Genomic DNA, 22,288 nt, shown 5'->3' on the forward strand with positions numbered 1-22,288 from the left:
TCTTTCTCTTTGTTGCACTCTCTCTCTTCCTCCAAGTTTTGTTTTGTTTCAGGGACTCTTCTGCTAGCCTGCAGGGATACACTTGCCTTGCCAATCACCAGGTTGCTGGACCTTTTCCTGGAGTGCAGGGGAGACTGAGAAGCTGGTCTCTGTCAAGGGCTTCTCCTCTTGAGGAAGCTGCAGGAAACATGCCTCTCGACGCCAGCCCAAGGCAATATATTCCAGGTGTCTGTACAAGAGGGAGAAATTGGCTCCTAACTCCCGTTTTAATCAGAATGTTTTTGGATGTGCTGGATTTGTTGCAGATATTCATGCTTATTCTGGTTTTGAAGTCAGATTTCAACTCAGTCTCACTTGGTCTCTGTGTAGCTCTCAGTGCTCAGTGAACTGAGTTCACTTGCTACTTAATAATGATGAATTAGGGGGCTGCAGTAGGACTGACACTGTTCTGGAAAACAAAGCTCTGTGCTTTGCTAGTGCTCAGAGTGTTAAGGTGGTTTTCGGAGCGTGGTAAAACTGTATTGAAACAGGTGCTGCAGTGGCGGCAACTCCAGGGAGGGCTCAGCTCAGCTTGGCAGGGATGGTGTGTTTTTTCCAGCTACAGAGACTGCAGCCCCTGCAGTGCTGACAGAGGTCAGGTACTGGAAATATCAAGGACCATCATCTCCCAGGCACCAGCTCGAGACACCTCGTACATTTCATGTTCAGACGCAGAAGCCTTGAACACCTGGCAGAACACAGCTTTCTGCCTTCCAAGGGAGAGCTGACAGTCTCTCTCGCAGATGTCTATAAATACATACTCTTATTCCCCTGAAAGCTTTCTGGCATGGGGCAGAGCAAATCCTTCACAGCCCAGCATTCGGAGTTGGGAGGCCTCGGTGAGGTAATGCGGGAGGCATCTAGCACAGACCCTGCTGCAGAAGAGGCCTTCTACTCTTGCCCTTCCTCCCTCAGTTGCCTACTCTTCTGTCCCTTACTCTGGCCAGGAGAGTGACCAGATGTGCATTTAACTTCACATTCTGTCTGTCTGTCTGTATCTATTTATCTATTTATCCATCTATCTATCTATCATCTCTGTATCTAATGAAAGATGTTATGCCCTTTGATGAGTAGAGAGGCATCTTTTCTCCAAGTTAGAAAGACACCCTATTCATTAGTATTGATACTGCGGTATTGATACTGCTAGGTAGTATTAATACTGGGGCACTAATCATGGTCTTCTACCTGTTCTTTCCAATTTCCTCTTGCTTACTATTCTTTTTTTTTTTTTTTGACAGGCAGAATGGATAGTGAGAGAGAGAGACAGAGAGAAAAGTCTTCCTTTTTGCCGTTGGTTCACCTTCCAATGGCTGCTACGGCTGGTGTGCTGCGGCCGGCGCACCGTGCTGATCCGAAGGCAGGAGCCAGGTGCTTCTCCTGGTCTCCCATGGGGTGCAGGGCCCAAGCACTTGGGCCATCCTCCACTGCCTTCCCGGGCCACAGCAGAGAGCTGGCCTGGAAGAGGGGCAACCGGGACAGAATCCGGTGCCCCGACCAGGACTAGAACCCGGTGTGCCGGCGCTGATTGATGGAGGATTAGCCTATTAAGCTGCGGCGCCGGCCTGCTTACTATTCTAATCTCCGTCTCTGCTTCTTTTAGGGCGAGGCCACTCCTTAATGCTTTCCTTCTCTATAACCAGGCCATTGCAAAGCACAGGATGAGGAGTGGCCAGGTGGGATTGGTAGGAAGTTGGTGAGAACCTCAACATGGCCTAATAAAATAATAAATTGATAAAATGAAGGCTAAGGAGCTATGAGGATTTTTTAAATTCTCTGTGGGTGTAGGGGCTGGTGGGAATATAAGAGGATGTTGTGGTGGGACCAGGTTAAGCCTTAGACTGTGTATTCTAGGACCAGGACAAGGTGAAGCAAAACTCGCCTTACTAATTGAATAAAATAGTACTTTAATGTGCTATTTTATTATTTTAAAAATGATTTCTTTATTTAAAAGGGAAAGAGAAAGCGCCAGAGAGAAATAGAGAGAGAGAGAGAGAGAATGTATGCCTCATCTGCTGGTTCACTTCTCAAATGCCTGCAACAGCTGAGGCTGGCCCAGGCCAAAGCTTGGAGCCTAGAATCCAATCCAGAGCTTTCCTATGGGTCTTAGTAACCCAACTACCTGAGCAATCACCTGCTGCCTCCCAGGGTGCTCATAAGCAGGAAGCTTGCTTTGGAGGTGGAGTTGGGATTCAAACCCAGGCACTTCACTGTGGGATGCAGGCATCCTAAGTGTCCTAACCATTATGCCAAATGCCTACCTGATAGTGTAATATTTGAAAAACTCAAAATAAGTGTAAAAGATCTATGATAAGCTAAATATAAAAATATTAGAGTGAAATTGGAAACAGAGGCAAAGGAAAAGTCAGTAATATTGATCCTGTCTGCCTTAGACTGCTCAGGCTGACCTAACAAAATATCATCAACTGGGTGGCTTAAACCACAGGGGGAAATATTTTCATAGTTCTGAAGGCTGGATGTCCAAGAGCAAGGTCCAGCAAGAATAGTTTCTGGTGAGGGTTCTCTTCCTGACCTGCAGATGATTGTCCTTCTGTGTCCTCACAAAGTGGAGAAAGAGAGATAACAAGTTCTCCACTGCCTCTTCTCGCAAGGGTACTAATCTCATTGGACTAGGGTTCCATACTCGTCACTTAGCTGAATTACCTACCGAATGCTGCATCTAACTGTCACATTGGGAGTTAGAGTTTCAACTTAGGAACTTTGAGGGGACACAGACATTCAGTTTATAACACTGCCTTTAATAGTCTAATAATTTTTTTCATTATCCATTTTGTATTAATTTTGGACTTTTAAAAATATTGCATCAAAATACTTATCTTGTTTACTCAGTTTTACACTCCAGGCTACTGTCTTGCTCATCTCAGCCTAGACTTGGTCCTGACCTAGGGAAATCCCAATTCCCAAGTTTGGAATGGGTCCATGTACCAAAACATCACTTTGAGCTAAAGGAGTAGTCTGACCACCAATTGGACTGGGTCCAATAATGACCAAATTCTTCATTTCCTTTTTCTTTCCTAACTATTGTCAAGTGTATGGTTGCATTTTCAACACTTAATTATGTTCATTGTTTCACCATGGTTTGTATTTAACCCAGTACTGCAATAATTAATTAAATATAATATTCAGTAACCCACTCTAATTTCCTAAATTTCTCGTATGAATGGAGGTAGGCAGGAAACAGAGACCCCATTATGAATCAACAGCTCTGGTAGGCAAACTTTTGTTGTGACTTCTGTAATTTTGGAATGTCAGCAGCTCCAATCCAGTTTGAAAGACTATAAATGTCTTTGGGTTCTCTGATGGTATGGTTATCTTTTCAAAATCTTTTGGATGTTTTTCCAAAGTGGTTAAACATTTTTAACTTTTAGTTTTTGATATACTTTCAAATTCACAGAAATAGTATAGGGACTATACAAGGACTTCTGTTTGGATAGTCTTTTCCCAGTTTCACAAATTCTTTATATTTTGTTCCATTTGCTTTCTTCATGAGTGCATATGCACACATTTATACATACCTGTACAAGATCTTTTTATGATGTTTATTGGTAAATTGTGGGCCTTATACATTGACTTAATCTTTTATCTGACCCACAGTCCATATTTAGATTTGAAGTTTTGTCCTAATGTTCATTACCAATATTCTTTTTTTCCTGATGCAAGATCATGGTCTTAGTCTAGTCTGGCTGCTTACAACAAAAATGCCATGAACTGGTAGCTTACAGACAGAATGTCTTATAGTTCTGAAGGCTGGGAAGACCACGTTCAAGATACTGGCACATTCGGTAACTGGTGAGGCCTGTTTCATGGGCCTTTCCAGTTGAGTGCTCACCAGGTGGAACTCTGAAGGCAAGGAAGCTCTCTAGTGCCTGTTTTAAAACGTTACTAATCCAGAGCCAACACTGTGGCACAGCCATTTAAGCCACCTTGGGATGCTGGCATCCCATTTCAGAGTGCTGGTTCAAGTCTTGACTACTCCACTTCCAATTCCACTTTTTGTTCCTATGACTTGGAAGGCAGTGGAGGATGGATCAAGTGCTTGTGCCCCTGTCATCCAGCTCCTGGCTCTTGGGTTCATCCTGACCCAGAAGTGGATGTTGCAGCCATTTGAGGAGTGAACTACCAGACAGAAGATCTCTCTCTTCTCTCTTCCCCTCTCCCTCTCTCTGACACTCTGCCTTTCAAATAAGTAAGTAAATACATCTTTTTTTTTTTTTAAGGCACTAATTCTACTCATGAGGTATATGCATCCTCATGACCTAATCATGTCCAAAAGCCCATCTCCAAATATCACCATATTGGTGATTAAGTATAATATATAAATGTTGGAGGAACTTGAACCTTCAATCTATCACATATTGCATTAAGTTCTCAAATCCTTTTAATTTCCTTTAATCTGGAACTGTCTCTCAGCCTTCTTTGTCATTACTGACTTTTTGCAGTGCACAAACCAGTTATTTTGTAGACTATCTCTCAGTTTGGGTTTGCTAACATTTCTGCGTGTTTAGATTCAGGTCATACATTTTGGCAGGAATGTCACAAAAGTGATGTATCAGGCGGCACCACAGCTCACTAGGCTAATCCTCCACCTGCAGCGCTGGTATCTTGGGTTCTAGTCCTGATTGGGGTGCTGGATTCTGTCCCGGTTGCTCCTCTTCCAGTCCAGCTCTCTGCTGTGGCCTGGGAGTGCAGTGGAGGATGGCCCAAGTGCTTGGGCCCTGCACCTGCATGGGAGACCAGGAGGAAGTACCTGGCTCCTGGCTTCAGATCGCCATAGTGGCCACTTGGGGGGTGAACCAATGGAAAAAAGAACACCTTTCTCTCTCTTTCTCTCTCACTGTCTAATTCCACCTGTCCAAAAAAAAAAAAAAAAAAAGTCATGTGTCCTCAGTGTCTCATATCAAAAGCACAGGATGTTGGTTTCTACACATTATGGTTATATTAACTTTGATCATTTGGTTAAGGTGGTGTCAACCAGTCCTTTTCACTGTAAAATAGCGTATAAACTTTGAAATTAATATGAATTATGGGGAGATATTTTGATGTGAACATATTGTTCCTAATCAAATTTTCATTCACTCATTTCAGTGTCCATGTACTTTTTCTTTATCATTTCTTCTGGGTTTGTTAGTGGTCCTTCCACTGTAAGGAGAGCTTTGCCTTCTTATTAATTAATTAATTTATTGTGGACTAAATTAAGTTCTATTAACAGATTGTAACCTGTTATCATTAGTTATTTTGATACTGAAATAAATAATACCTGAGTTGGTCCATGGGAACCCCTCCTCCCCTTCCTTTTTTTTCTTTTAAAGACTTATTTATTTGAAAGTCAGAGTTGGAGGGGGGAAGAGAGAGAAAAAGAGAGAGGGAGAGAGGGAGAGAGAGCGAGATCCTTCATCTGCTAGTTGACTCCCCAGAGGGCTGCAATGGACAGGGCTGGGGGCCAGGCCCAAGCCAGTAGCTAGGAGCTAGGAGCCAGGAGTTTCTTCCAGGTCTCCTACATGGATGGCAGGTGCCCAACTACTTGGACCATCTTCCACTGCTTTTCCCAAGCTATCCACAGGGAGCTGGATTGGAAGTGGAGCAGCCAGGCTTGAACCAGTGCCCTGTGGGATGCTGGAATCACAGGTAGTGGCTTTACCTGCTATACCATAACACTGGCCATTGTGGAAACTGTTTCAAATGAGCTTCTGTGTGACATGCCACCATAATTCTTTCAGTTGCTTGCATTCTACTGCAGGGAGACTGACAGGCTAACCTTTAGTTTTCCAATAAAATATGATTAAATTTTAATTTATTAATATTTTCTATATTTTTTATTTTTCTCCTTGTGGAAAACTGGATGTTGTTAAGTTTGTTATACTATGAAAAGTATTCTATGATGCTATCAGTATTTACCCTTAAAAGGCATCACCAGTGAGCCTTATTTGAATCCATTTTTCCGATTTTTTAAAAAAGATTTATTTATTTACTTGAAAGTCAGAGTTACACAGAGAGAAGGAGAGGTGGAGAGGCAGAGAGAGAGAGAGAGAGAGAAAGAGGTCTTCCATCTGCTGGTTCACTCCCCAGATGGCTGCAACAGCTGGAACTGTGCTGATCCAAAGCCAGGAGCCAGGAGCTTCTTCCGGGTCTCCCACGTGGGTGCAGGGGCCCAAGGACTTGGGCCATCTTCTGCTGCTTTTCCAGGCCACAGCAGAGAGCTGGATCAGAAGTGGAGCAGCTGGGACTAGAACTGGCACCCATATGGGATGCCAGCACTGCAGGCGGCAGCTTTACTCCGTAGCACCGGCCCCTCATTTTTCTGCTTTTGTTTGTAATCGCAAGCCTGGATGTGGTCTACCCACCTGCATTAATACATCATTTTGATTTAAATAGTTGGCTTACTTATGTTATGTTTGTTACTAATTGCAACAAGTCCTCCTACTAACTCAATTTGCTTCTGTCAGTTCTGTGCTTAGCTCTTCTTGATTCCATGGAACATAAAACTGGCTCCCTGCTCCCAAGTTTATGTTCTGGTAAGGGAGACGTGAAGGACATAACAAAGCCTTGACAAATACCATATAAGAATATGTAACTCTACAGTATGTTACATGGGTGCTCCGAGCAAATCTCCCAATGCTGAGGAGGAAGTGGTGGGTGGAGAAGGCAAGCAAGACTCACAGCTCATAACCATTAGGATGCGAGGTCTTTGTAGATGTAGGATGAAGTCTATGCCTATTTACATTGCCCTGAAGGATGAACTGTTTTATAGACATCCTTTTACATCTGGACTATAAATCTCTACGGGACACATGTAAGGAACAGTAGACTACTGTATGTAAGCCATGGGTCTCACTAAATTTCCGTGCACAAGCAATTAATGGAGCCCAGGTTAGGGTCCTGGAGTTAAATCAGAAGAGTGTTCTTAGATAATTCCCTTTTTTTTCTCTTCCTAATGACCCCGGAAAAGGGAATTCTTGCCATTTGTAAACGTTCTCTGAGAGCTGTATTTCTAGATCCTAGCAGAAAGAGGATTGTCCAGCAGACAAGCACTTTCTGTTGTAATAGTTTTATATTTCCACATTGTGTATACAAGATATTGTAGCTGCCTTGCAGGCAGGGCCCTATGTTATACTTACTGGCAACTTACATTAGACACGACTAATAATTATACCTTGATTGATTTTCTGGAACAGTCCCAACTGCTTTGGGATGTGTGATATGGAAGATAGAGTGAGATTTATTGGCTTGTATAAATACAAAGCTTTTGCTCTGTTAATCTCATATTGAGGCCCTGGTATGGGTTTGGGCTTTCTTTTGTAGAAACAAAATCACTATAGAAGTTCCAGACCTCCCATTTCCTAAGCATTCGTTTTTTTTTCTTTTGTTTTCTTTAACCCTTTCTCTCTCTCTTTCTTTCTCTCTCTTCCTCTTTCTTTCTTTCTTTCTCTCTTTCTCTCTTTCTCTCTTTCTCTCTCTCTTTCTCTCTTTCTCTCTTTTTCTTCCTTTCTACTATATTGTCCCTATTTAAATGACAGATTGAGTTTTAAAAGAAGAGGACTCCCATGTATTAAAAACTCTTTTTAAATAGAAATAAATCATGGCCTAGATGATCTCCAATAGTATATATAGGCAAAGTTAGAGCAAGAGATACCTTCCTGTCAACTGTAAACACTATGTAGGTGACACCTATGCCACCGGTGAACATAGCTTTTTACATTCTTGTTGGGCATCAGTCTTTGGCATGATAAAGCCTTTCTATGGTTGAGGGGTGGGTGCTGGTGGAACTTGAAGGCTGTGCTAAACAAGGACCTATCCAATCATTCAGTGTGCCCATCTGAGATGCCTATGTGCATCCATTGTGGAAATCAACAGTTGGATTAGGGAAATCCCTCTATTTGAAATGAATATCGGCTTGAGATATTAATCCCAGAAATATTTCCTGTCTTTGAGATTTGCTAGTAGGCCATGCTTGCTTAAGTTAAAGGGTCAGATTTTCTTGCAAGCACTTGAGCTCTCTTGCTATTTTGGGTAATCATCTCTCCACGCACACATGCTTAATCAGGAACTGGAGCATAGTGAATTTCATTGACTTTGCCCCGTGCCTGCATTAGGATCTCTTCCTTGGCCAAGGGAATGCACTTGATGGGTTTGCCCCCTTCTGTGATCTTGTTATAGGGCTTTTGGTTCGATGTTGTTGTATGTAATCCACCCCTATGTTAACAGGCATCCCTCCAAGTGAGGACAAGATCTGGCCCATGGAGAATGATGGCTTTGCCACGGGATCTCCTGGGGACAGGCTGGTGCTTTTAGAAGTGCCCTGTGCCTTGATCTTAATTTATCTTGTTGTATTCAATGTCATTGGAAGCCAGGAAAAGGCCAAATACCTGACCTCCATTCCAGGGCTGTGATATTGCACCCACTTCAAGCTTCCTTTGATCCTTGCTTTGGCAAGCCAAACAGGGGAACTCCTTAGCTTTCCTTGGTCCCCAAAGATTCATCTGAGTTCGTCTATTTATGACAGTCTTTCTATTACAGTGTGGTTTAGTTACAGATTGGGGAAAAGGAAGACTTTGCTAGCCTGCTGGAAAGCAGCTGATCAGCCTGTTGATAGTCTAAGTGTCCATGTGAAGATTAATGTTCCTCCCTGTCACTCCCTAGCTGTCATGTGACAATTCTTGAGAGTACAACTTTGACTTTTTCCGGTCTTCCTGGTTATGAGAACTTAGAAGGGTGGGTAAAGGCTACTATAGACAGCTTACAATATTGATGTTAAGTTCACTCCCACTCCAAATAAAAATAGCCCCTTGGTTCCGTTAATTTTAGGTTGTTTATTTGGAAGTAATTCAGAGCTGCTAAAATAATGCCTAACTTTGTAGAGTAGATGTGAAAATATTCATCTGAATTCATTCATCAAAACTCTCATGTAATGAAGAGAATTATTGATGTTTTTGTGAGTGAGACCAATAAACAACAACAACTACAAAGAAATTTGTAACAACCCTGTGTGAAAAAGTTAATGCTGGGTTAGTAAGACATTGCACATATTCTAGGCATGTGGTATTTCTCCTCTTTCTTTACCATAGAAAATCTTACTGTGTGAACTGTGAAATAATGAGACTTCACTTTAAATGTGTTTTATAATTAGAATTTTGAGTCAGTCCTTTATAGCTTTATTTCTAGTTGAAGTAAGGCTCTGAGGGTCCCTAGGCCCTGAGTGTTTGAGGGTGGGAGGTTGGGAATGAGTGGGAGGTTGCAGACCCCATGTTTCTACTGGGGTTGTGGAATTTTCCCAGAGTATTTTTATATTCCATTTTGTATTTACAGTATATATATATATATATATATATATATATATATATAATCTTTGGGTAGCTGACTGAATCTGGTGTTACAGGGATTAAAACCAAAAGGGGGCACTGAGAATGAATTAAATTCCAGTGACTCATTGATGAAGGTAAGATTTAGAGGACAAGTGAAAAAACAGTCTGAAAATATATCAATAGCCTGAACATTTAGTTACAAAATCAAATCCTAAAGAGAATACTCTTACCTGGCCACAGTTTTTCCCAGAAACCAGCCCTTGTTGATATGGGAAAATGTCAATTTGTGGGTATGTGTTTTTATTTTACTTTTAAAGAATTTATTTATTTAAAATTAGAGAGAGAGAGAGAGAGAGGAAGAGAGAGAGACAGAGAGACCAAAAATGCCTTTGTAGTCAGGGGTCTGGGCCAAGGTTGAAGCTGGGAACTGGGAACCCAATCCAGGTTTCCCATGTAGATGGCAAGAACTCAGTTATATAAGCCATCATTACTACTTCTCAGGGTCTTCATTTTCAAGAAGTTGGAATCAGGATCTAGAGCCAAGAATCAAAGCCAAGTACTCTTTTTTTTTTTAAATTTTCAATTATCTTTATATACAGAAGATCAATTTAGTATATATTAAGTAAAGATTTCAACAGTTTGCACTCACACAGAAACACAAAGTGTAAAATACTGTTTGAGTACTAGTTATAGCATTAATTCACATTGGACAACACATTAAGGACAGAGATCCTACATGAGAAGTAAGTGCACAGTGACTCCTCTTGTTGACTTAACAAATTGACACTCTTGTTTATGGCGTCAGTAATAGCCAAGTACTCTTATATGAGATGTGGACATCTCAACTGGTATCTTAACCAATGGGCCAAACAACCATTCCTATGTATTTTTCCCCCCGTTTTAAAGAAATGAAATACTTCCCCTTCCCCTAACCTCCTTTTCGGCTGTTTTCTCTATTTTTGCACTGCTGTAAAAGGCATGAGTTTGGGCTGAATCTAAATATGCAGTGCACCATTCTTTTAAATGCTACAGGACTTTGGCTGATGACAATGTTCTCTGGTGATTTCCTATGCTTCATTTCTGAGACATTTCAAAGTTTCACATAAAAGAAGTATCTTATTTCTGCCTTTTGTGGGTTCTATTGCAGATTATTGGCCAAGGAAAAAGTCCTTGGTAGCTTTCTGGGCCAAAGAGTAGTTATTGTTCCATTTTAGAGGTCCTATTCTAGTTCCCTTACAAAGTTTATCCATATTTCATGTAGGTATCCAGTCTAGACATTTGTGGATGTGTGAGTGTTCAGCTCTATGTTAGGGCAGACTGCTCAGGTGAAAGAGGGACTAAATACTTGGAACTGAATGGTTGGTCCCAGGAGTATATGTATTTTTCTTTAAATTATTTTATTTATTCAAAAGTTGGGGTGGAGAGAGAGAGAGAGAGAATCTCTTCTATCTGCCTTTTTACTCTTCAAATGGCTGCAAGGGCCTGAGCTAGGCCAGGCTGAAGCCAGGAGTGGGGAACTCAGTCTGGGTTTTCTATGTGGATGGCAAGGGGCCCAACTACTTGAGCTTCCACCTGCTACTATGTACAAAGTCTCACAAAAAGAGTAGAGCTGAGGCTCTTACCTCTTAAGGAGGACTGTGTGAGATGGAAACTCACACTTAGTAATTGGGAATTGAGAGTCTGTTTCAACACGAAGACATCGTTTTTAAGCACAGAAAGTAGGTTCCTGTATCATCTTCTACCACAGTTCTACACTCCTGGAAACTGAAGGCATTAATAGAAAATCACATCAGATTTCTAACATTGGTGAGACAAGACCCTCTCACACTTGCAGAAGGCACAGGACAGAGACGTAACCTTCTGAGGGCTGTAGGGGTAGGGAAGCTTTCAGACCTATCTAGGGATGAGAGACACTGACACCAAATTGGTGACCTTTGGAGTGTGTGGTAAAAATTGGAAGGATGGGAGCAGGAAGCAGTTGTGGTCCAGCCTAATGGTGACCTTTATGTTTTGCCTCCTGGAATCAGAAACAATGAGGTGCTGCAACCAGGGCCACAAGGCAAAACAGAAAATGGCACCTGTGATTACAGCAGGTGAACGTTAGTGACTGCCAAGGAGAGCTGCAGAGCTATGCAGTGACACTGCCAGCCGGAGGGGGAGGTCCAGGGCCTGGGATTTCACAGATCTCCTGCTCTGGGCTCAGAGCCAATGACTGTTATTATTGTTAACCAAAACCCTTTCAGTGACCTTTCTCTGGTGGTGAGAAGTAAGAGCAGCACAGGTTACCCTATTTCTTTTTCTTTTTCTTCTTCTTCTTCTCTCTTTTTTCAAAGATTTACTTATTTGTTTGGAAGGCAGAGTTATAGAGAGGCAGAGGCAGGGAAGAGAGAGAAGAGAGAGAAGTCTTCCATCTGCTGGTTCACTCCCCAAATGGCTGCAATGGCCAGAACTGGGCTGATCTGAAGCCAGGAGCCAGGAGCTTCTTCCAGGTCTCCCACACTGAGTGTTGGGACCCAAGGACTTGGGCCATCCTCTACTACTTTCATGGGCCATCACTGATGCTGGAAGTGGAGCAGCTTGGACTTGAACTGGCGCCATATGGGATGCCGGCACTGTAGGCGATGGCTTTACCTGCTAAGCAAAAGCCCCGGCCCCCATGTTACCCTATTTCTTGGCAGAGATATGTTGCTGTTATCCTGAGGAGTTGCACATTAACTGTTACCTTGTGTGTGGAACTCTACAGAACTAATGTAGGACTATTCTAAGAATTTAGAATACCAAGCCAATAAGGGGAGGTATCACCTACTGTTGTTAGGTAAACTTTTTCTCTATTATTTTGCTATACTTCTAAAGTTAGAGTTTGTACACTTTTAGTCTCTGGGTAAGGGGACTCTTTTCCTTCCTGTCAAAGAAATTTGTTCCAAATGAAGTATTTATAACGTTATAGATAGTTTCTAGTCATTTGGTTTCTGGAGTATTCTGCTCTTATTGCAAATAGCCACATAGCATCTAAATTGTGTAATGATTCAATATCTGTTATTAAAAATTTAAGTCTGTTGCCTTATGAAAATTACTTACGTTGCTTTTGGGGTGTAGTAGATGCTAGCACCTTTTCAGAATGTCTCCATGACATGCTAGACTTCCTTTCTCACTGTCCTATTTGGTAAAGAACCAAGATCACATGCTGGTTTTCTGACTGGCACATCTGCTCCTCCATGAGAACTAGCAAGCATATTGTACTTTTATACCAGCAAGCTTGGAGAAAATGAAACTGTTCTTTGTCTTATTTTTCTGATGATGGTCTTTGGACTCTATCTGGCATTCTGAGTAAAGCTTTTCTGTTGGAGAATGGCCCATACTTATCGAGACAAAACATCTGATGTCCATTTAAGAATAAATGAGCAACAACAAAACCACTTTAGCGGTCATGCAGCTCAGGCCAGTGCCACTGACATGGGCCTCTCTGTAGAGTTTGCTCTAGGGAAGTTGCTTATGTATTTTCTTCTGCTGTTATTGGCAAGTACTTTAATGGTCCAGTGTGGTTCTTGACCTCATTTAAACCACGTTTAAGGCCAAAAATGAGACCACATCATGTGGGCTCCTGCCCCAAGGATGCATGGAGAAAGAAGTCCTCTTCACACCACCAAGTCTTGGCTCTGTATTCACTGGCTTCATCTTGGCACCTTTATCCTCAATCCCTTCTTTGTCCCCTCTCAGTGGAGAAAAAGCTGGAGGTGGGTCATCCTCTGTAGAGCCACAGGCCTTAGATCAGCAGAGAAATCTTTCCTTCACAAGCCACCTATGCCTAGATCCCAAGACTGTGTGTCTGTTACTGTGGAGAGGGACCCATCTATTTCCAAAGTGTACTTCTTCCCTCCTCCTCCCCATGCACTCCTCTAAGTTGTGCCATGTACCTATAAATTTTAAAAAAAATTAATTATTTTTGAGATAACATTTTAAATTTACATTATAGCCAAAGGCTTAATGCTCAACTAAGTAAAGAGTTCAACAAATGAAAAGAAAAAGTAAAAAGACCACAGTTCAGCAGGGAAAATAGGCAAGAGCTATAAACCGTAATCTGATGAAAAGATGTTCAGACTCACTCATATATAATAAATTTTAAAATAGTCACAAAATAATTAAAACTATAGTGGTATATAATTCTTAACAGTTTGATGAATATTTAAAACAAATTTGACAAAGTACCATTTTTACAACAAAATGGATACCCACAGGCATTTCTTTCTTTTTCTTTTTGTTTTTTAGTTTATAACAATTTTTGAGCTCACATATAAAAGGGAGAGCATGTGGTATTTGTCTTTCTGTGTCTGATTTATTTTACTTAACATGAAGCCTTCCAGTTCTGATCATTTTGATGCCAGTGATAGAATATCATTCTTTTTAATAGCTGAATAATATTTCATTGTATATATACCACATTTTTTTGTCCATTCACCTGATGATGAACACCTCAGTTGATTCCTTATTTTGGCTGTTGTGAACAGTGCTGCAATAAACATGGTGGAGTAGGTATCTCATTGATACAGTGAGTTCATGGTTTTTGGGTGTATGTGTATATATATATATATATAAACAGACTTGCTATATAATCCAGCAATTCCACTACTGGAATGTGTGTATATATATATAGGAATATATATGTATATTTTAAAGAAATCATCATATTTTTTTCCACAGTGGCTGCACCAATTTACTTTCCCACCAGCAGTATATAGGTGTTCCCCTTGCTCCACATCCTCACAAGCATTTGTTGCTCTGCCTTTTGGATAATAGCCATTCTGACAGGGGTGAAGGGGGTATCTCATTGTGATTGGGATTTGCATTTCCCCAATGGCTAGTGATGTTGAGCATTTTTTGGTATATTTGTTTGCCATTTGTATTTGTTCTTATGAGAACTGTCTACTTAGGTCTTTTGTCCATTTCTTAACTGTATTGGTTGCTTTTTTGTTGTTGGGTTTTTTGAGTTGGAAAGATATTCTGAATATTAGTCCTTTGTCAGATAAGTAGCTTGCAAATATTTTTTCCAATTCTTTTTATATATCTTCATTATATTGATTGTTTCTTTTACTGTGCAGAAGCTTCTGAAATTGATATGAGCCCATTTGTCTAGTTTTGATTTTGTTGCCTATGGTTTGGGGGTCTTCTCCAAGAAGTTATCACCTACACCAACATCTTTGTGTGTTTCTTCCAACAATTTCTTTTTTTTTTTGACAGGCAGAGTGGACAGTGAGAGAGAGACAGAGAGAAAGGTCTTCCTTTGCCGTTGGTTCACCCTCCAATGGCCGCCGTGGCTGGCGCACCGCGCTGATCCAATGGCAGGAGCCAGGAGCCAGGTGCTTTTCCTGGTCTCCCATGGGGTGCAGGGCCCAAGCACCTGGGCCATCCTCCACTGCACTCCCTGGCCACAGCAGAGAGCTGGCCTGGAAGAGGGGCAACCGGGACAGAATCCGGCGCCCCGACCGGGACTAGAACCCGGTGTGCCGGCGCCGCTAGGCGGAGGATTAGCCTATTGAGCCGTGGCGCCGGCCTCTTCCAACAATTTCATAGTCATAGGTCTTATATTAAGAACTTTGCTCCATCTTGAGTTGATTTTTGTATGTGGTGAAAGGTGGGGATCTAATTTCATTCTTCTACATTTATGCATCCAATTTTGCCAGCACTATTTCTTGAAGAGATTATCCTTCCTTCAATATACTGTCTGGGTACTTCTGTCAAAAATCAAGGAAGGTATTTATTGTGCTTTCATATAGGGTTTGCTTTTTCAATCCAACAACTAGGACATATATTAATATAAATATAACTCAAAGATCATAGAATGGAAGTTGTGACTATCTTGGAGTCTGTGTTGGGTGATGACTACAACTGTGGGTCATATAAAAGAACATAAAGATTGTTCTTACCTTAAGGTTGTTTTGAGACTTGTTAGCTCATTGAGAGATTCAGAGACAACTTGCATTGGGGATCACAAATTCAAAGCTTCTGTGTTTTCCTCTAGTATCCTCCCAACTCTCAAGGTCCTGAAAATCTGGACCACCTTGGACCACTAGACCAGTGCTGACAGAGAGGCAGAAAAAGTAGCAACTACTTCTGTTACTCTCAGACTTGAAGGCCTCGGCTAAGGGCCTCAGCCAGGATCCTGCCAAGGTCCTTGGCTTTCTTGAATGACTTGATCACACACTGATGTTTCAAGGCTGGGTGCTCCCCAGCTGGAGTCCTGAAAATGCTTGCATGGCATCCCTGGAGAAGGAAACTAACTTGAAAGAAACTCCCACAAAGTAAATCACCAGGACCGGATGGTTTTCATCCAAGAGTTGGGGAGGAAATGAAGTGTGAAATAGCACAGATACTGATGAAGACATTAGTTCTCCATTAAAACCACAACTGTGTCAGAGCAGAGGAAGTTTGCTAGTGTGATGATCTTATTGCTAGAGAAGAGAGATTACTGGCAGCTCTGATGCCCCTGGAAAACCTGGAAAACTTGGAAAGGATAACATAAAATATGAGCAATGACAGAATATCTTATATTCCCTGACAGCTAGGTAAGAAGGACATAGAAATCTTAGAATATGGTAACAAATGTTTAATATGTATGCTGCTGTTCCCTACTTCGGTGCCCTTGACAGACATCACTAATCAATCGAGTACTCTTCTCATTAAGCCTGGATTGGGCCTCATGGTCCTCTTTTTTTTTTTTTTCCTTCTCTCAACTGCTACCATCAAATGACTGGAGTTGACACATATGTTGAAACTCATATGCCATTCCTTGCCTAAGAGAGTTTATTTTATCATGGACCACATCAGTTCATAGTTAAATTGAAAGGAATGACAAGAAGGAAGGCTTTCATAAGTAGTTTAAAAGCATGACAAAAAACTGTCACATTCTTTTTCCTAAGAACTGAATGACCAGATCACCTATCTCCAGAGATAAATAATTATGTAAGCATTAAATACAGGTGTGTAACCCCAACCCAAACCATGGTAGACCCCCTGGACAGAAGCAAAGTCACTTCCTCTGAGGCAGCAAGCCGAATGTTGCAGGAGGTCCTTTTGAGAAGGAGAACCAAGGGCCACATGTTTCATTAAATATTTCCTTACGGAGCTGAAAGCAAGTTGTAAACCCTGAGCCCTGCCACAGTATTTGCCTCTGTGAGGCAAACAAATGGGTATACTTTAAGAGAACTAAACAGAAGCTCAGAGGAGAAAAAAGTCAGGATTGTTGGGCCCTGGAGAAACTGAGTAACTTTATGGAGAACCTGAGTTTTCACTGGGATTGACTTTTCACACCGAAGGAGCAACATGACAGCTCTGCCACAGGTCTGGAAAACCCATGGGCCTGTCCATGGAACATTTTGCTTTGTATTGAGCGGTGTCTCCTGTTGCTGATAGTGAGTAAAATAACTTGGCTCTCACAGTTATCCTGCAGCCTGGCGAATGCCTGCGATGGAGCTGATATGTGGATTGCAGTCTAACCATTTATTTATTTTTTTAAAAGATTTATTTTATTTATTGAAAGATAGAGTTACAGAGAGAGGTAGAGCCAGAAAAAGAATGAGAGAAAGAGAGAGGTCTTCCATTTCACTGGTTTACTCCTCAGATGACCACAATGACGAGAGTTGAGCTGATCAGAAGCCAGGAGCCAGGAACTTCCGGGTCTCCCATGCGAGTGCAGGGGCCCAAGGACTTGGGGCATCTTCTACTGTTTTCCCAGGCCATAGCAGAGAGCTGGATCGGAAGAGGAGTGGCTGGGATTCGAACTGGCACCCATAAGGCGCTGCAGGCTGGGGCTGTAACCTGCCACGCCACCGCGCCAGCCCCAGTCTGATCATTTAAAGAAGATATCTGCCTGCCCCTATTGGGGATACAGGTATTTTGTTTGATCAGGAAAATGTTACTACATAGGTTAAATAGTGAGAATCAGGTTATAGTAAAAGCTGCTTGACATGGGAAAAACCCTAAATGTGCTTTGGTTTCCCACTGGGGAGATAGCCAGGTACTGTGGTTCAGAGACTGAAGGAACAATAATATGTTGGAGTTCATTGTTCAGCAAACCCGGCTATGAGTCGCCACTCTACCATAAGATAATCCGTGACCTTGTGCACATCTTGCAGAATCATAGGTCATGTAATGAGATGCTAGAGAGATAATTTTGTCTAGATCTTTGCCTCCTAGTAGCAAGCGATTATCATCTCTATTTTAGAGATGAGGCAATAGTTGCTTAGCAAGAACTAATGAAGTACCCACCCTGGGGGAGGGGTGAGTGAGAAGAGGAAAGAGAGGAGAGGAGAGGAGAGAAGAGGGAAGAGTCCGGGCTCCCAGCAAATAGTGTTTCCCTCACCATTCTGCTTCTCAGGGACTCAGCTTCCTCATCTCTAATGGGCTCTGAAGATTTAGCAAGTATGGATTTAGCACCATGTTAACATGTTAACAAATCCCTGTGGGCTAAATGGTTACATGTATTGCTGGTAACTCACATTTCTAAAGCCTTTATAGTTTACCAAGTGCTTTCATCTGCCTTATTTTACTCTACTGGTGACTCACGGAGTTGGATAGGTGGTGTGATTTCTTACGCACTTTTCAGCAGGGACGCCACAAGGTTAGATGGCTTGCTCAAGGTTGCATGCTGAGGAAGGGTCAGAAACCAGGGCCCCTGCTTTTGTCTTGTGATTCTGAGTGCAGGGTCCCTTTCACCATAGTATGACAAATAATGCAGAGTGGGCTCTATTTATTACTCACTTTAACAACAGCAGAGTCTTCAGCGTCACAGTGAGGTAAAAATAGATGTTTAGCTGTGAGGGCGAGGAGATTCTCGGTAGCAAACAAACTGAGCTCACCAAAATGTTCTTCTCGCTGGCAGACTGGGTTTGCCGTGGCCTTTAGGAAAGCCTTGGCAGGCCTGCAACAGGCTGCCTCACTGACCTGCTGTGTCCGGTGTCCCCTGGGGAGCAGCTGCCTCTTGGCTCCACTGCCAGATGCAGGCTCCACCTTAGAGGACGTGGGGTAGGGGGGTTGCTTTTGAGGCGTGGGGACCACCGGCTGAGAGCACAGCATCAGGGAGGGCACTGGGCTGTGTCCCACAAGAGCAGACCTGCTGTGGTTTTGGCACACATGAGAAGGAGCAGCGTGGCCAGCCTGGGATCCCTGTGCTGCTGAGGTTTTTCTGTGAGATGGGGGCAGGAAAACGAGAGCATGAAAGAATAGAAGCAGCAAGACTAGAGGAAAGTCCTTACTTTCATTGCATTTTATTCTATTAAAGATAATTATACTCCACCGATTTCCTAAAAAGATTGATGTGGATTATAATTTGCTCAGCTTACATACACATGTATTTGTGGTTAACATAAAGGTAAATGGGAAATAAGGAAAGAGAGAGAAAATGAAATGGTCTCATGGGATCATTTAACACTCAGTACTGTCACAACCACGTCTTCTCCATAAGGGAGACAAAAACACTTCTTAAAAGATGCACCACTAGTATACTAGGTCACATTCTACTGAATATTTGTCCCATCGCAGATATCTGGCAGAGGGGAAATACTTTACATTATAGCAGAGGAGAACTTGGAAAAATGATGCTTGTGACAGTTGAAGGAAACCCAGCAAACCAATGTGGCCCTTGGCCTTTAAAAGTCAGAGATTCCTTTGAGAAACCCATAAATTCCAAGCATCCTTATCCCAGAAAAACACAAGCTCTTACAAATTTATCTTCTTCATTTTTTAAAAAATGAGATTGCTTTTTAAAAAAGATTTATTTATTTATTTGAAAGGCAGAGTTAAACAGAGAAGAAGAAGAAGAAGAAGAGAGAGAAAGAGAGAGAGAGAGAGAGATCTTTCATCATCTGGTTCACTGCCTAAATGGCCAGGCCAAAGTCAGGAGTCAGGAGTTTCTTCTATGTCTCCCACATGGATGCAGGGGCCCAGGAACTTGAGCCATTTTCCACTGCTTTTCCAGGTGCATCAGCAGGAAAGCTGGATTGGAAGTAGAGCAACCGGCACCCATATGGGATGCTGGTGCTGCAGGCAATGGCTTAACTTGCTGAGCCACAGTGCTGGCCCCAACAAATTTAACTTTTTTTTTTAAAGATTTTATTTACTTATTTGAGAGGTAGAGTTACAGACAGTGAGAAGCAGAGACAGAGAGAAAGGTCTTCCTTCTGTTGGTTCACTCCCCAAGTGGCTTCAACGGCCAGAGCTGTGCTGATCCGAAGCCTAGAGCTAAGTGCTTCTTCCCGGTTTTCCCAGTCTCTCAAGTGGGTGCAGGGGCCCAAACACTTGGGCCATCCTCTACTGCTTTCCCAGGCCACAGCAGAGAGCAGGATTGGAAGAGGAGCAGCTGGGACTAGAACTGGCACCCATATAGGATGCCGCAAGTGGAGGATTAACCTACTGCACCACGGTGCCGGCCCCTTAATTTTTTTTTTTAGAGATTTCATTTATTTATTTGAAAGTCAGAATTACATAGAGAGAGAAGGAGTTTCAGAGAGAGAGAGAGAGAGAGAGAGAGAGAGAGAGAGAAAGAGGTCTTCCATCTGCTGGTTCACTTCCCAGTTGGCCACAACAGCCAGAGCTGTGCTGATCCAAAGCCAGGAGCCAGGAGCTTCTTCCAGGTCTTTCCATATGAGTGCAGGGGCCCAAGGACTTCTATTGCTTTTCTAGGCCATAGCAGAGAGTTGGACAGGAAGTGGAGCAGCCGGGACTGAAACCGGCGCCCATATGGGATGCTGGCACTGCAGGTGGCAGCTTTGCCCCTTGTGCCACTGTGCAGACCCCGACAAATTTAACTTTTAATTTTAAATGATTTACAGCCCCCAGTTCCTATTCATTGACTTCAGGTTAATTATATTTTCATTTAAATAATTAGAAATAATTTCATGGAATAATTTTCCTTTGTAAAAAGATTCGCTGCATGTATTTGAGATGATTATAGTTAAAATATAGATGAACAGCCATCATCACACAAAAGTTCAGATTTCCAAGACATTCCAAAGTCTATATTATCTGTATTTTAAATATGCTTTTATTTAATGTTCACTTATAACTTTACCTTAGTCTTTTATTTATTTTTTAAAAAATCCTATAGGCTGTATACTCTATGGTAATTTGTGTCTGATAACACCTGTGTTAATACTTGGTATAATAAGGAAAATCTGCCTTCACTGTTAAATCAGTTTTGATTATGTGTAGAATATGGTATACAAAGTAATACTTTAATATATACAACTGCTCATATGCCATCAATAAGATCTCATCCTCCAGACTTGTGAATTCTTGGAAAAAATTGCTTCCACATGTTTCTAAAACTACTTAAGGTTTTGACTGGTTGGTGGTCCATTGATTCTAAATATGTGACCTGTCAAAACGCCATCTTTAAACTCCAGTGATGCATAGAGGCTTGGAATTAGGCAGGGCTGAATTTATTACAGAACAAAGGGAGGTGATGATTAACACACCCATCCGAGCAGTAGGGGGGAAAATAATCCTTGAATGGATTAGATGCCACGATCCTAAAACCACATTCTCTGAGTGTTGGGTCCTTGCCCAGAAATGGGGAGAGGCCAAACACTGATGCCTTTTAAATGACAGGGTATCTCCATGGGACTCTGCTCAGGGACACTGGGGCAGAGAGTTGAGGGTCAGCTGGGAAAAAGCCTTTCTCTTGTGATCTATCAGAGTTGAGGATGTAGACTCGCTCTGTGTGCAGTAATCTTCAAAATGGACAGCCCACCTGATTAGTATTCTACAGTTATTTGTCTGGGTGGGCATTACATTGAAATGTGAATAAATGGGACTTAATTTTTTTCTAACCAGAATTAGCATAACTTTTATTTTTGGATTTTAGGCTACTTTCAAGACTGGCATAGAGGCTGCCAGTTAGTGTACATCACTCTTCTAAGTCAAGTTATAGATGGGTGTTCTCTGTTCACTGGCAAGCTCTTGTAGATTCTGAGCACTCCCAGGATGTATTTTCAGGGAAACTTATAAGAATAGTCTATGAACAGAGCACTAAACTCATCTTCTGATTGATTTTCCTTTTGTTCTCTCCTTTGCTGTGCAGTGCAAGCTGCATAAAAATCCAGTTTTTAAAAATAGCACTGTATACTAGCATTGATGGAGACCTACTCTCTCAGAAGAGGCCTCCAGTAGAAGGGTGCCCCCTTGAGAGGGAAAGAGGCCATCAGAAGATAGTTGTTTTGATTCCAGTTCCCTGAGAGGAGGAGGAGGACTTGAATCACAAGCCCAGGTGCTCAGGAAATCTCCTGTCACTCTGTGATGGGCTGGAACATGGTGCCATGTCCGAAGCTTCTAAATACAGTTCAGGCTGGGTCATCATGACAGATGCTGAACTGGCACTGCTACGGGAATTGAAGTGGGAACTCTGACAGTGTTTAAATGCCATGGCCTCTGGGCTCAAAGTCTTCCTAGGCCAGGACAGGGAGAGGCGGTACAGAGTTATGGAGAAGACGATAGGAACAACTTTGGCAAGGAAATCCTGCTGCCTCGGCGACACTACCACTCCTTCAGAAGGCAACAGACACCCAACAACACACCAGCTATTTTAGAAGCTGTCAGTTTCTGAATTGCTGACACACTTGGAGGACACTGTCTCTTCAAGGGTCATTCTGACCCTTCAAGGTAGGTAACCCTGGGGAAAAGAAAGAGGCATGCTATAGCCAAGGTGTAGACTGAGGCATGTATGGAATTAAGTGACCTGGTCAAGATGACACAAAGAGTCAGGAATGGAGTTAGGAATAACATGTTGACTTTGGGATTCCCAAATCAGTCTGAACACAGGAGACAGTGTTAGGCAATTCCTGCACTCACCTCTTCTTCTTGGTCATACCAAAAATCCACCCTGGGGTTAGGATCTTTTGATGACTCATTCCCTATTAGGAAAGATGTTAGAGGAACACGGA

General features: G+C 42.2%; 1 protein-coding gene across 5 annotated transcripts in view; it reads left to right on the plus strand.

The window, feature by feature from the left end:
- Positions 1-22,288, plus strand: part of TBX15 (T-box transcription factor 15) — a 129,857-nt gene that overhangs the window by 31,799 nt on the left and 75,770 nt on the right. The window contains exon 1 of one of the 5 annotated variants that reach the window (XM_051858757.3): positions 20,957-22,007. The exons of the other annotated variants lie outside the window; for them this stretch is intronic. The gene's annotated coding sequence lies outside the window, so the exon portion shown is untranslated. Of the gene's footprint in view, positions 1-20,956; positions 22,008-22,288 lie in introns of those variants that run through there. 5 annotated transcript variants of the gene reach the window in all.

The sequence above is a fragment of the Oryctolagus cuniculus genome, chromosome 7 (genome assembly GCF_051225735.1).
Source record: "Oryctolagus cuniculus isolate XC-2025 breed Fujian yellow rabbit chromosome 7, ASM5122573v1, whole genome shotgun sequence".
Taxonomy (NCBI): domain Eukaryota; kingdom Metazoa; phylum Chordata; class Mammalia; order Lagomorpha; family Leporidae; genus Oryctolagus; species Oryctolagus cuniculus.